The 15,314-nt window shown below is 41.6% G+C and overlaps 1 protein-coding gene across 8 annotated transcripts in view; it reads left to right on the plus strand.

Annotated features, from left to right (window-relative positions):
* Positions 1–10,605: 10,605 nt before the first annotated feature.
* The window catches only part of RAPH1 (Ras association (RalGDS/AF-6) and pleckstrin homology domains 1), a 183,624-nt gene continuing 178,915 nt past the window's right edge, over positions 10,606–15,314 (plus strand). For 3 of the 8 annotated variants that reach the window (XM_033859865.2, XM_033859866.2, XM_033859867.2), the window contains exon 1: positions 10,606–10,944. The gene's annotated coding sequence lies outside the window, so the exon portion shown is untranslated. The remainder of the gene's footprint in view (positions 10,945–15,314) is intronic. The other 5 variants (XM_033859871.2, XM_033859870.2, XM_033859868.2 and 2 more) reach the window with 4 other exon arrangements.

Below are 15,314 nucleotides of genomic sequence, written 5' to 3' on the forward strand. Positions count from 1 at the left end.
AGAAAAACAAGTGCAAAGCCACAAAAGCGAACATCATAAAGTGAGTAAGGAAAGATGAGAAGGCCAGCCAGAGCGAAGCAATGTTGAGAAGTGGGGCAGAGACAGTGGGGGCTGGTGAACAGCTTTGAAGTCAGTCAGAGGAGCTAATTTGAGACAGTAACAGGCAACAGGGAATTGTTGCAGGCTTAAAAACATTCCTAACTATTTTAACCCAACTCTTGTTACAAATGGTAGAAACAGCCAGTTTGGGCAGAAGGAGAAATCTAGTGATTTATAGATCCAAACCTAGGTAAGGAGACGAATACAGCTCTCTGGTCCTCAGACACCTCCAACCAAGGATGCAAATACCATTTAGGATGGTAAATTAGGATTTACCCTCTCTGTTTTCCTCATCTCTGCTTTGCTCTCATGTTTCTATGATATTAGAATCATAGTCACCAAAATTTTCTTGTTTGCCTTTCCCATCAGAGAAGAACTGACTTTTTCTCCTAATTCTAGGTAAAAGAAAAGAAGAACAAAAAAAAAAATGCTGGAACTGCCTCTGGTTATCCCAGTAGGATCACACGCTCTCACCTGTAACCCAGGTAAAGAGGTACCATGGTTGGCAGCAATCCTTAGAGCTGCACAGTTGAGTTGGAGGCTGTGTTGGGAGGAGTAGTTCCCAAAGAAAGATCGTATCTCCAGAAGAAGAAAAGAGGACAGGGCAGGAAATAGCAAGTGTCCTGTATAGTGACATTTACTGTTTCTGTCATCATTCTCTATGAATAAAAAAGTAATGCAAGATTCTTTTGAAAACTGGGAATATATTGATCAAGCACAATGAAGTACAAATTAAAATCACTTGAAGTTCTTAATGTAGAGATAATCAACCTGTTAACATCTGGGTTAGACAGAATAATGCCACCCCCCAAAAAAGATATCCACGTCCTAATTCCCAGAACTTGTGAATATGTTACTTTACATGGCAAAAAAGATGTGCAGATGTCATGAAATTAAGGATATTGAGATGGAAAAATGTTTCTGAATTATCTAGATGGGCTCAATGTAATCATAATGGTGCTTATAAAAGGGAGGCAGGAGGGTTAGTATCAGAAAGAGAGAGAGATTAGAAAGATGCTATTCTGCTGGCTTTGAAGATGGAGGATGGGTCCATGAGCTAAGGAATGCAGGCAGCCTATAGAAGCTAGAAAAGGCTAAATAAAAATAGATTCTCCCCAGAGCATCCAGAAGGGATGCAGCTCTGTCCGCACCTTGATTTTAGCCGGCTGAGACTGATTTTGGACTTCTGATCTCCAACACTTTAAGTTAATAACTTTGTGTTGTTTAACGTAACTGAGTTTATGGTAATTTGTTACAGCAGCAATAGGAAACCAATATAATGGATATGTATGTAATACAGTGGATGTAAATGTATACATGTATGTCTGTCGGTTGGGGTTTTCTGTTTTCAACCAAATCAGGATCATACAGTACTTGATGTTTTGTGATTTGTGTTTTTCAAAATAAAAATATTGTAATTGGGGGGGCTGTTTTTAACAGAAAAATGATACAGTGAAAAGGGTCCTGGTAGTACTAGAGATTGGGTCAGAATATTATGCAGGGTGTTTCAAAGGGAGAAGAGAGAAGCCAGTGGGAGATAACCTGCAGACTTTTGCAAAACCCTAGTTCGAGACAATGAAAATCTTGAGAGGGATGGTAGCAAAAAGAACAGTGAAGGGACAATTAGAGACGTTTGAAAAGCATGACTGATGAAAATCAGTGACAACACTTCGGTGATGTCATGTTCTTTGGCATAGACTTGCCTCAAGGCACATAACTGAACAAATGTTCTAGTGATCAGCTATTCATCTGTTTGCTTTGTTTGTTTTTCCATGACATATTTTTCAAATGACTTTTCCCAAGTGGTTCAAAGAATCATACAAATATGACATTGAGGCAGCAAAGGGAGAGAGTCATTTCTTAACTCACTCATCAATTCCCTAGATGAATTATCAAAGAAAAAAAAGTGTTAAATGATAAATATATAATAGTAGGAGAATCTAAGTTGTTTTTGGTAAAATAACAGGACTTTGATACTTCTAATTGTTCCCCAAAAAGCACATTTTGCCTATGCAGTGCATATATACATTTTGACCACAAAGTCTAAAAACCTAGATAATGTTTTATTTTTTTTACGGATTGAACACCCCTGATTACTTCCAAGATGCAAATCATCTGAAGCAAATAACCACAGATGGATGTGCAGGGGTTAATGGAAAGACCACATTAATATACCACGATCATTGTAATTTTTCATAGTGCACTGAATTATACATAACTAACGAGGAACAACACATTAAACATATCATGGAATGCCACTGAACACATCATGTATTATAATATCAATAAACCATTTATTATATGTATAATATCAATATATATGTATGTGTGTGTGTTTCCAGTCTTTATTTGCTGTTTCCAGTCTTTATGGCCACTAGGTGTATATGTATTTACCTCTTCAGCCTTGATTTCTCATCTTCGATGCAGTCCCTTCAATTCAACCAATATTTATTGGGTAGCTGCTATGTACTGAATTGTGTCCCCCTCCTGCCCAAATTCATATGTTGAAGCCCTAATCATCCCCTCATCTGGAATGCTTTCCCCTCTTTATGGTGGCAACTCTAGACCTGGCAATACCCCACACTAAAGATATACTTGATGGAAGTTCACAGTCTGTCCTGTTCTTTGTCATTGCAATCATTTTTGGAGACAGGGTCTTTATAGAGGTAATGAAGTTAAAATAGGATCTTTAGAATGTACCTTAATCCAATATTCCTGGTGTCCTTGTAAAAAGAGGAAACTAGGACATAGACAGAGAGAGATGACCATTTGAAAGCACAGCAAGAAAGGAGCTGTCTGCCAAACAAGGAGAGGCCTCAGAAGAAACCAAGCCTGCCGACACCTTGATCTCAGCCTCCTGGACCTCTAGCCTCCAGAACTGTGAGAAAATAAATTTCTGCTGCTTAAGCCACCCAGTGTGTGGCACTTTATAATGGTAGCCCTAGGAACTAATACAGCAATCTACTATGAGTTAGACACTGTGACAAAAGACAGAGACTAGATATGCGCCAATAGAAAAGACACAGTTGTTAGCCTGGAGGACAATCTAGTTCTTGATTTCCAGCAACCTAAACACCAGATCCACTTGAATGTCTCACCATTATGTACTTCAGATGCCACCTGTCCAAAACTGTGGCTTCCCTTGTAGGGAACAGGCTTTACTTTCTAGAGTACAGAAGGGTTCTAGCTCTTCCCTGTGGCCTCCCTCAACACAGTGCCTCGAACCTGAGAGGCACTCAGTATCTATCTGTTGCTGTAGCAATGATATCAGTCCTCTGCTTTCAGCATTCTTCCAGCCTAGAAATCCTGGAGTCATCTTGCACTCTTCCTCTCCTTCACACCTTTGTCCACTCTGTTACCTAGGCTTGTCAGTTTCTCCAAGTGTAATTTAGTTTCCCTCCTTTCTCATTCCTCGTCACTTCACATGTGGATTAACACAACCAGCTCTCCAATTGTTTCTCTTACTCCAACCTATTTTTCAAAATGTTGCCAGATGTTTCTCATTCATCCCTCTCATCCTTTAATTTGACAAACATTGCTGAACTTTTCTACAAACAAGATGCTATACAAGGCGCTGGAGAAAACACACATGTGAATAAGATATAGTCTCTGCCCTTTGATGAACTCATGGTCTTTTGGAGGAGTCAGACACATGTGCAAAACTTCCAGTACCAATATGCCAAGTTTGGGGAAGCACATAGTTGCAGCAAATAACATTTTTCCAGAGGAACTAGGGATAAAGGAGGAGACATTAGAACCGTAATGAACAGGAGCAGGACAGACAGAGAAAGGGGACAGGACATTCCAGACAGAGAAAATTCATAATGACAAAGGCTCAGAGTTGGGGACATGGCTGGCACATTCAAGAACAGACTTGATTACTTCCTCTACTGCACGGTTTCCCAAATCTACTGCTTGGTCACCAAGGGCCTTCATAATCCATCTTTCTTTCATCTCATTCTTCCTAGATAGACCTCTTCAGCTCTAATAAAACCATTTTCCCCATTGTTTACTAAAAATAACCTGCTTCTTTCTGCTTGATGTATTTGTTACACCACCCACACACCTGGAATGCTTTTGCCTCTCTACAGTGCAACTCTAGACCTGGCAATACCCCACACTAAAGGAATACTTGATGGAAGTTCACCGTCTGCCCTGTCCTTTCCCATTGCAGACATTTTTGAGATGGGCATAACTTTAGTTTATTATTAGGCACTAAAGACAAGTCATTCGCTTTCAATTAGTATGTGTAGCTAACACTGTAGTGGTAGTTTAGTTATTGAGCTCGAAAGCTGGCTTAGCACTCTGTAACATGTGTGTAATCAGAATTTCTGAGCTCCAGTTGGTTGAATTCATTTGTGGTCTGATTGTGGACGTCAGAACACTCACAAGGGAGCAGGTTATGATAACTGTTCTTGCACAATAGTTGGTGTTTGTTCTAGGCAAATATCTGGGCAAGTCCAGTTCTACAGATTTTATAGATAAAATGCCCCCCAAATGAACTACTCTTTAAAAATATCTACTGTAACTTCAAAAATATATATTACAAAGTATATGTAATACTCTATTTACTATATATTTATATTATATAGGGCATGTAAATCCTACATGTATGAAAGAAGCAGAAACACCTTTATAGGCAAAGATCAAGTGTTCTGCAGTTGTTAATGTTTGACTGGTACGGGTGAGATGTACCTAGGATGGGCCATGCGAGGCTCTTGCCTCACCCTATAATCTCCCCTTGGCTTTCAGATTCCGAGTACCAGCTAAGTCTCACTTCTTCCGTGAAGTCATCTTAACCTGCTCCAACCCCAGTCATTTCTCTCTTCTCATAACTCCTATTGTACTGTATCTGTATCTGAGCTGAGTTTTTCGTTGTTTGCTGATTATTTCATGTGTCCTTGCCGTGTCTCATCAACAGTTTCTTGAATGCAGAAATCCTTTTTAAAATTAAAATTAACTTTTTTAAAATCAATTTTATTTATTTATTTTTGGCTGCGCTGGGTCTTCGTTGCTGTGCGCGGGCTTTCTCTAGTTGCAGTGAGTGGGGGCCACTCTTCATTGCGGTGCGTGGGCTTCTCATCGTGGTGGCTTCTCTTGTGGAGCACGGGCTCTAGGCGTACGGGCTTCAGTAGTTGCAGCACGTGGGCTCAGCAGTTGTGGCTCATGGTTCTAGAGCACAGGCTCAGTAGTTGTGGTGCACGGGCTTAGCTGCTCTGCGGCATGTGGGATCTTCCCGGACTGGGGCTCGAACCCATGTCCCCTGCATCGGCAGGCGGACTCTCAACCACTGCGCCACCAGGGAAGCCCCACACATGGGTTCGAGCCCCGGTCCAGGAAGATCCCACATGCCACGGAGCGGCTGGGCCCATGAGCCATGGCCACTGAGCCTGTGCATCCGGAGCCTGTGCTCCGCAACGGGAGAGGCCACAACAGTGAGAGGCCCACGTACCGCAAAAAAAAAAAAAAAAAAAAAAACAAAAACACTTTGTATGTTATCTTCAACATTTTGTTTTAGAGATTTATCTTCATAAATATTGATTTAGTTCATTCATTTTAATTGCCAATTAAAGAAAACACATTCATCATTAAAAGATAAATAAAAGAAAGTACCATAATCATACCACTCTGCAATAAACATTTTTGTCTTCCTGTTGTATTTCCTTCTAGATTTTTCCTAAATATTTTTTCATGAGTTCATATTGTATATAGTGTTTGTAATTTTTTATTGATTAACATATTGTGAACACATTTTCATATCAAAAATGATTCTTTTAGAAATCATCATTTTCATAAACTCATTGCTGGATATTTAGGGGATTTCAAATTATTTGCTATCATCCCATAATATCCTAACTGATGTTTTGTTCTTACTCCTTGGAATAAACTCATAGAAGAGAAACTGTTTGATCAAAGAGATGCACATTTTAAAGTATTTTATCTAGTGTTAGACTACCCTCCAGAAAAAGGTTGTAACAGTTTATATTCCCACCTGCAGGATATGAGAGTGTGTTTCTTTGCATCCTCGCCAACAATGGGTGGGGTCATTTTAGAAAATCAGAGACTATTTCTTATATTTCTCTAGTACTCCTTAAAGTGATTCAACAGAGCTGGGGACACAGTGGACACTAAGGAAAGAGTTCTGATATATTAATTAATAAGTAGTGTTCTTCCCACTACTTATAACTACTGATTTAAGTAAAAAATTATTCATTATGATTTTGATGGTCCTTGGTCTGCCTACTGTAAATTAATACAGCATTTAGAAATGAAACAAATACTTTATGAATTACTGAATCATAAATTAGTGATAACTAGTTTCAAAGGTAATGTCTATAGAAACTACTCTTAAAATGAAAGCTGTCCTATCGTTCTAAGAAGTCTCTTGGGAACAAACAATTCATCTCATTTTTCTAAGAATAGGAAGTACTAAAACTTCTTCTCTGGGAAATAGGACTGTGAAATTAGGATATAAAAACCTTCCCATCCATCAGCTATTAGAGTTTTAAGAATCAGGGAAATTGTGCCAGAGAGGAAGTCAAAACCTCGTGTAGATTTTCATAGTCTCAGCATATTTTAGAACCTGTCCTTTCCTTCAGTGTGAAGCGGGGGAAATCAACACTAAAATTTCTGGGGAGAGTTTTAATATTTCTATCCATTTGTGAAAGTTCGTTTTATTTAAAGCTACCTCAGGGCTAGTGCAGATAGATGGATGTCCTATTTATTGTTAGGTGATTTCATTCTACAAGGCTCCTGCTGAATTATCAGAAAGATCATACTAAGGTAATAATTGGCTCCACTTTTTCCAATGTACAAATCTTTTCATCTTACGTAGAGTAGTAATCATTCAAATTAGCATAGCTTTAAAAATTACTGATTTGAAACTTCATTTAAATGGATATATCTTATAATTCTTTTACAGTATCTTTCTCTCCAGGCTTGGTTGAAGGTACTGGAATGTGTTTGTAGCTTATAAAGCATTATGCAGTGCAAAGAACATGTGAGTGGGGTCAGAAGATATGGATTCTAACCCAATATCTTCCAGCAATGCCTATTTAACTTTAGGCAAGTCACTTCAGCTCGAGGGTCCATAGTCTTCTCTACTATAAACCAAAAATCTGGCTTAGGTCAGCATTCCCCATGGTGTGTTCTATGGAACACATGTCCTATGAGATATTCCATTGAAAAGAGCGTTTCATGGTCGAATGCATTTGGGAAATGCTGCGAATTTCTAAGCTGACAGTTACCTCTTAGAAATTCACAGTTCATATTAACATAGTAAAACTACTGAAAACCCTTATCGTTTAGAAACCTGTCGAACTTTAACATTTCTCATTTACTTGATTAAAGGGAATTGTTACTTTTTTGGAATCACACCTACTAAAATCCTGTGAAACTACAGTTCCAAAGAACACGCTTTGGTAAATGATGTATTAAGATCCTTTGAGATGCCTGGATGTGTATTACTACTCTTTCTCATACAGGTATTCAGCCAGTCCCCTGAAACCTGCTCTTCCTTCTGGGGTCTTCATTTCAGCGAAAGCCACCACTGCCATCCAGTCTGTCTCCCAAACCAGAATCCTGAGGGTCATCCCAAGTGTCTCCTTCTTATTCACTCCCTCGTATCCAATCATATATCAAATCCTGTAGATTCCACCTCCTTATTATTTCTCCCATCTAGTCCCTCCTCCCCATTTCACTGCCTCTGCTTTTATGGAGACTGGCGACATATCTCTTCTGGGCTGTTGCCATCACCTCCTAGTTTACTCTTGCCCCCAGTCTGGTTTCCCTGGTCTCCAAAACACAAACCCAGGTGGGGCTTAAAATACTGCAAAGATTTTATTTTTATTTATTAATTATTAATTAAAATACTCCAAAGATTTTTTGTATTATTTATTATTTCCCAAAGTATCAAGTTCAAACTCCTTAGTTTAGCACATGAGCCCCTTTGTTGATGAGATCCTTCTACCTTTTCCGCCCACCACTTTGACCCTTCTCTGTATGCATCCTTACAAAATGGAACTACATGCAGAGCCTCCAAGGCATGGTGCTCTTTGGTGCCTGTGTACCTGCCCTTGTCTGGAATGCCTGTTTTCTCCTTCTTCACCTGGCTAGCTCCTCTCTGTCCCTGAACATTCAGTTCAAGAATCCCCTCCCCCGAGGGAGGCTTTCCGACCTGGGAAATGGACTCCATATTCCAACTGTGATTTCTTTGCCACCTTTACTCACTAGACGGTGCACTTTTTGAGGGCAGGAGCCATCTTGTCTTGTGTTTCTTGTCTTTGCATTCCTAGGCCTTAGTTGAAGCTCAATAAACCCTTGTTAAATAAATGAATGATTTTATGGTTTAAAGGAACTGATGAGAACCCGCTCACTTTTCTCAGTGGCTGAAAGTGACTGTTTTCTAATTAGCCTTGACCAACCTGAGCACTGAGAGGAGAGAGAGTTAGCTTCCCTGGTGGTGCAGTGGTTAAGAATCCGCCTGCCAATGCAGGGGACACGGGTTTGAGCCCTGGTCCGAGAAGATCCCACATGCCATGGAGCAACTAAGGCCGTGCACCACAATTACTGGGCCTGTGTTCTAGAGCCCACAAGCCACAACTACTGAGCCCGTGTGCCACAACTACTGAAGCCTGCGTGCCTAGAGCCCGTGCTCCACAGCAAGGGAAGGCAACGCAATGAGAAGTCCGCGCACCGCAAGGAAGAGTAGCCCCCTATCACCGCAACTAGAGACAGCACATGGGTAGCAATGAAGACCCAACACAGCCAAAAAAAAATAAATAAAATAAATTAAAATAAATAAATAAATAAAAACACTCAATGGTCTATTTTTTAAAGGTTTCGATGAAGTGAATATCTTCCCTGTGCAGTTATCACACAGCCTTCTTATATAGAATTTGATGAGAATACAGAGTTACTATGTTTTGCACTCAGGTATGTATAATTCCAACAAACCTGGTCATGAGGGATACAGGGTGAGAAGCTATAGAAACATTTGTATGAATTATCACTTAAAATGTTTAAAGCTTTTGTTAATTTATTGTGCAAGGTACTATGCTAGACATTATGGCAGATATAAGGATGAATAAACTATTGTATTACATTCATTAGAAAAGATTATAATTTATTGAAATAATTATAATTAGAGGTAATGAATGATGAATTCCACAAGAAAGGAACAGAAGGCTATAGGAATTGGTCAGCAGCAGCATCTTCATTTATATGAGATAACATTATTCTACACAAGAACATTGAAGCGCTTTCTAGACTTAAAATACAAAACTGCAGTTATGTTTCTAAAGTACAGATATCTCAAGCGTGAAATGCAACTAGTAACTGTATTGTATGGTTCTAAATACCAGTTTGAAACAGATTATGTACCAGTTTGGAACAGATTGTGCAAGAGAGACCAAACCACTTCAAAGTCCTCAAGAATATCTGAAAGAAGGAATGTCATTAACCAATCCAGGATTTGGCCACAGGACAGAGAAATGAACACTCTGGTTCTTAGAAAGGGAGCCAGGATCTCAAAAATGTACAGTAAATTTTTTGTGAAAATTCCAGATACAGATACTCTTACTTAGCAAGCAGATGGGAAGACATGGAAAAAGAATATTCACTGCAACAAATATCAGGTCACACTCCGGATTTGTTAATTGTTTCAATGCTGTCAACAAATTTGCTTTGCATGTAGCCAGGCAAAAATGATTTAATTCTAGTTTTTTCTTCCTTTGATCAACTTTAGAAGGTCAAAATAAAGATATAAATTAAAATTTAAGTCCAAGTCAAGCCTACATCAAATTAAGCAGCATCTGAGTAACTTAGAGCTTGGTGATAAAGAATAAAGGTGCTATCACCTTACTCCTAAACCATTTCAATAAGGGGTGTGTGTGTGTGTGACAGAAATTAAGAACGCAAGATAAGCAAATTGCAAAGCTAAAAAATAATCGAAGGTAATTGAAATGTCCAATTTCTAAAAGCTTCCTAAAATAGTGCATGAAACTGCAGAGAGAGTCATTGGCCAGAATGTGATTTCCTAAAAAAGGCCTCACACTGCAACAAAGGTCAGTTTAAGTGCCTAAGGCCCCATCTGAGGGTTGCTGGAGTCCTGGAATACTCCAGCAGGAAGGTGCACGCATACAAGTCCTTGACAGACGTGCTCAAGGCTTCACTGTGTCCCAGGGCCCTCGGAGAGAGGCCGCTGGACCTGCTTCCAAGGAAAAGCGAGCAGGGGTGGCACAGCACCGTAATTTTCCTCCCTCACTCATTCATTCTCCGATTCACTGGTTCCTGGAGGCGGTTCCCAGGGACGCGCTGAGGAAAGGCGGAGCGCGGGCGGCCCCCGCTGGGTGCGGTCGGGCGCCTGGGGCTGCGGGTGAGCCTGGCGGGCCAGGGGGCGCGGACCGCGGGCACCCGGGAGGGGCGGGCTCGGTTGCCTGCGCCGGAAGTGAGTGGCGGGTGGCGGGTGGCGGGTGGCGGGCGGGAGTCGGGGGAGCGAGCGGTCGGACTCCAGTCGGTCAGCCCGGCGGCCGCCCTGCCTTCAGCCCCGCCTTCTGCGTCTCGGCCGGACGCGGCTTCATTCGGATCCGCAGCCGCTGGGCGCTGCGGCCGCCCCGCCCGCCGCGCGCTCCGCCCAGCCCCCGCCGCTGCTGCCAGGGCGGTCGGTCAGTCAGTCAGTCACGGAGCGCGCGGCGCGGGAGCTGCGGACCTTCGTGGCGTCTCCGGAGAAGGAGCGCCGCGCCTGGGGAGGAGGCGGCGGCGGCGGCTGGACGAGCGCGAGCGGCGGCTGCCCAGCCCGGGGCCGCCCCGGAGCCGGGCCCGCCGGAGGACCGAGCCGTTGCCACGGTGAGTGCTCAGCCTCGCTCTCGGGCCCGGCCGGGCGCAGGGTTGGGAAGCGCTGCCGTCGCTCCCGCCTCCATTTTCCCGGCGCCCGGCCCCGCCATCCGGGCGCGTTGCGGACGGCCGAGCCTGGGGCGGGGTCGCGGCCGCGGCCGAGGCCGGGGCCGGGGCTGGTCGGACCTTGCCCGTCAGGCGGCCGGCCGGTGTTTGGGGGTCTGCGAGGCCTGGGCTGTACCCTGCGCCCCTGGGGGCCGCGACAGAGGGAGACAATGAGATGCAGGGCCGCCTGGGGAGGGTGCGGTTGGGCTTCTCCGACCCGGCACCGGGGACTGGTGGCCCGGGACCGCGGGAAGGAAAGGACTGTTCCCCCGACTAGCCACAGAAACCAGTGATTCGGTGTCTGGGGTTCCTCGGGTTTCAGTGCTCCCCATCTTTCGTAAATGAGTTCAGTGCAGAGATTTAGGAAGGCGGGGCACCTTCTGTGTCTTCTTTCTAATTAAGCAGGCTGAGTAATTGCTCCATTGCTTTTGAGCCCATCTCTTCTGCGTCTGTTTGCATTCCCGCCGGAAATCCAAACTGCAGTTCATGCGGGGGGGGAGGGGGGGAGAAGGAAGGCAGTGTAATAGCATTAGGATGCCTTCGTTTTAAGACGGTTTGAAAGATGTGGTTAATAATTCAGGCGGAGTCTTAGGGTGTCCCCGCGGTGTGAGCTGGAAACCGCGTAAGTCATTGCTTGTAAGCATGAAGACGTGGCTTAGTATGAAATAAGAGCTTTGGGGAAGGGTGTAAGCTATACATCAAATGTGACTTGTTTGTGTGTATCTCATATATTCTGTGGGAAGGGCAATTGGGGAAATCTGAGCGAACTGAACGGTTCACTTAGCCTCCAGATAAGGGTTGGTGTTGTCGGCAGCATTTGTCTTGGTGATGTGGAGAGCTGCCTCTGTGTGTGAAGTCCGCGGTAAAGGAACAGTAAAGGTAACCAACCGGCTAGGGATGGGGCGTGATGGGGTTATTAAAATGGTAGTAGTGAGTCCGTAGGAATATTAAATTCAGCAAGTATTTATGGAATACCTACTATCTGTTAGGCAGGGTGGGGGATATAAAGTGAACAAGAATGCAGCGTATAGCGGTGGAAAGAGCTCTTTGAAGCCAGGGAAACCAGGGGCGCCGTAAGCACTGGAATTGGCTGGTAGTGTGACGTTGGATAAGCTGTTGAACTCTCAACAGTACGGTTCTCTGTCAGTAAAATGGGAATAACTAAGACCACCTGCTTACCTCCCGAGATGGCTGTCAAAGGATTAAATGAGATAATGTATGCAAAATGCCTAGCACCTTGCAGGGCACCACGGCGTTTTTAACAAATGTTAATTCCTTTTCTCTCTAGCCTACTGCTCCTGAGATTTTCTTGGGGGGAGGTGGGAGAAGTGAATGTAGGTAATTGTAATGCAATGCATTATATAATAAAATGTTGAAGGAGAGGTGCAAAATGGGGAAGTGAAGAGGCGAGGGAATAATTCTAAATTGGGAGCACTGGGGGAAAATTCATGGAAGCTGTGGCATTTAAGTGGAACCTTTAAGGATGGGTAGGATTTCAGCTGATGTAGATGGGCAGGGTGAGGACATTCCTAGTAGAGGTGGAGGAATTGAGGAACAGCAATGGGGGAAGGGCAAAATTAGAGACACTCAAAGGCTTTTTAGCTCTTGTTGAGTCTGACCTTCAAAGATTGTCTCTGTTATTTTGCTTTCTGTGTTGTGAATTTACCAGAAACCAGATTTAGTATATTCAAGTAAGTACAGAAATGTCTACAAAGCTCAATACATGATTTTTTGGATAAGACATTTTGTGGTATTTGGACTGCTTCTCTCTCCTGTTTGAATTTAATAAAGAATTATTTGTAGCTAGTTCCTTGTGATGAATAATAGTTCTATTTGGCAGAAAAAGCCGCTGATATTGTCAGTCAGAGGTCTTACTAAGATTATATAGTGAGTAACTGGCTGAAAGATATGGAGTAGTGGGCACATATTGGGTGTGTCTCAAACTCTTGATCAGTATTGTTTGTTTTCACAAATATTTTAACACTTAATTTTCAGAAGAGGTGTTTTTAACCATTGTCTTGTCTTTGAAAAGAATTAAAATGGCTTTTCTTTTGGTTTTGCTACCTTTTGGTTCCCATCCCATGCATAATTATTTATTAGATGAGCATGGTGGATGGCTATCACAATATCATTCACAGATACTTGGACACACATTATAAAATCTCATGACTTTGCCTTGGTTCTGAAGTAGTTGAATGTCAACATTAGTATTGTTGATCTCAAACACTTATTTTAGGAAAATTAATATTAGCAAAACAAGATATATGACCTCAAGCAAATCACTTTTCTTGGACTCTCAATTCCTTTACCTATAAAGTGAGAAATTTGGGTTAAATCACTGGTTTTCAATCTGTGTTTTACTGAACTCTAGAACTCTGAAGAGGACTTTCAGAGGTTCTCCAGGTGTTTTGAGTTTAATTGCATTAAAATTGTGTTTTAAACCCAGAATAATAAAAAGCAACTACTTTTTGAGATGCACTATTTTAAGTGCTTTACATGTATTGACTTATTTCATCCTTGCTATAATCCTGTGATGTAGGTTCTGTTAATATGTGAAAAAACAGGCACAGACTACAGAGCTATAAAGTGGCAGAGCTGGGTTTGAAAGCAGGCAGCATAACTCTTAAGCTTGTGTTCTTAACTACATTCCTATATTGGCCACCATAATAAATAACACGCAATTTTTTTTTATTGTGGTAAAATATACAACATAAAATTTACCATTTTAACCATTTTTAATTGTACAGTTCAGTGGTATTAAGTACATTCACATAGTTGTGCAGCCATCATCACTATCCATCTCTAGAACTTTTTCATCCTCTCAAACTGAAACTACCCATTAAACATTAACTTCCCACCCCCTTTCCCTCTGGCCCCTGGTAACCACTTTTCTACTTTGTCTCTGTGATTTTGACTACTCTAGATACTTCATATAAATGGGATCATGCAATATTTGTTTTTGCTTTTTATCTGGCTTATTTCACTTAGCACAGTATCTTTTTTTTTGAATATCAAATTTATTTTTATTTTGGGGGGGCATAATTAAACCTTTTATTTTATTATTTTTCTTAACATCTTTATTGGCGTATAATTGCTTTACAATGGTGTGTTAGTTTCTGCTTTATAACAAAGTGAATCAGTTATACATATACATATATCCCCATATCCCCTCCCTCTTGCATCTCCCTCCCACTCTCCCTATCCCACCCCTCTAGGTGGTCACAAAGCACTGAGCTGATCTCCCTGTAGCACAGTATCTTTAAGATTCATCCATGTTGCAGCATGAATCAGAGTTTCATTACTTTTTAAGGCTGAGTAATATTTCATTGTATGTGTATATACCACATTTTGTTTATTCATCTGTAGATGGACATTTGGTTGTTTCCACCTCTTAGCTGTTGTAATACTGCTCTGAACATTGATGTACACATATCTACTCAGGTCCCTGCTTTCACTTCATTTGGGTATATACCCAGAAGTGGAATTGCTGGATCATATGGTAATTCTGTGTTGGATTTTTGAGGAACTGCCACACCGTTTTCTACAGCAGCTGCAGCATTTTACACATTTGCAGCTGCAGCCAGCACAAGGGTTTCAGTTTCTCCACATCCTCACCTCAACACTTGTCATTTTCTGTGTTTTTGATAATAGCCATCCTAATGAGTGTGAAGTGGTATCTCATTGTGGTTTTGATTTGTATTTTTCTAATGATTAGGGATGTGGAGCATCTTTTCATGTACTTGTTGGCCATTTGTGTATCTTCTTTGTAGAAATGTCTATCCAAGTCCTTTGCCAATTTAAAAGATCGGGTTGTTTTGCTGTTGTTGAGTTGTGGCAATTCTTTATATACTCTAGATATTAATCTCAGATCCATGATTTACAAATATTTTCTCTTATTCAGTGGGTTGCCTTTTTACTCTGTTGATAGTGTCCTTTGATGTATAAAAGTTTTTCATTTTAATGATGTCCACTTGATCAATTTTTTCTTTTGTTGCCTGTGCTTTTGGTGTCCAGGAAATCATTGCCAAATCCAACGTCATGAAGCTTTTCCCCTGTATTTTCTTCGAAGAGCTTTATAGTTTTCGCTATTATATTTAGCTCTTTGATCCATTTTGAGTTAATACTTGCATATGGTTTTAGGTAAGGGTACAACTTCATCCTTTTGGTTGTGGATATCCAGTTTTTCCAGCACCATTTTTGAAAGAACTGTCCTTTCCACATTGAATGGTCTTGGCACCCTCTTGTACATATATATAAAATTTTCTCACATTGAAAAC

Source organism: Tursiops truncatus, chromosome 7 (assembly GCF_011762595.2).
Source record: "Tursiops truncatus isolate mTurTru1 chromosome 7, mTurTru1.mat.Y, whole genome shotgun sequence".
Lineage (NCBI taxonomy): Eukaryota > Metazoa > Chordata > Mammalia > Artiodactyla > Delphinidae > Tursiops > Tursiops truncatus.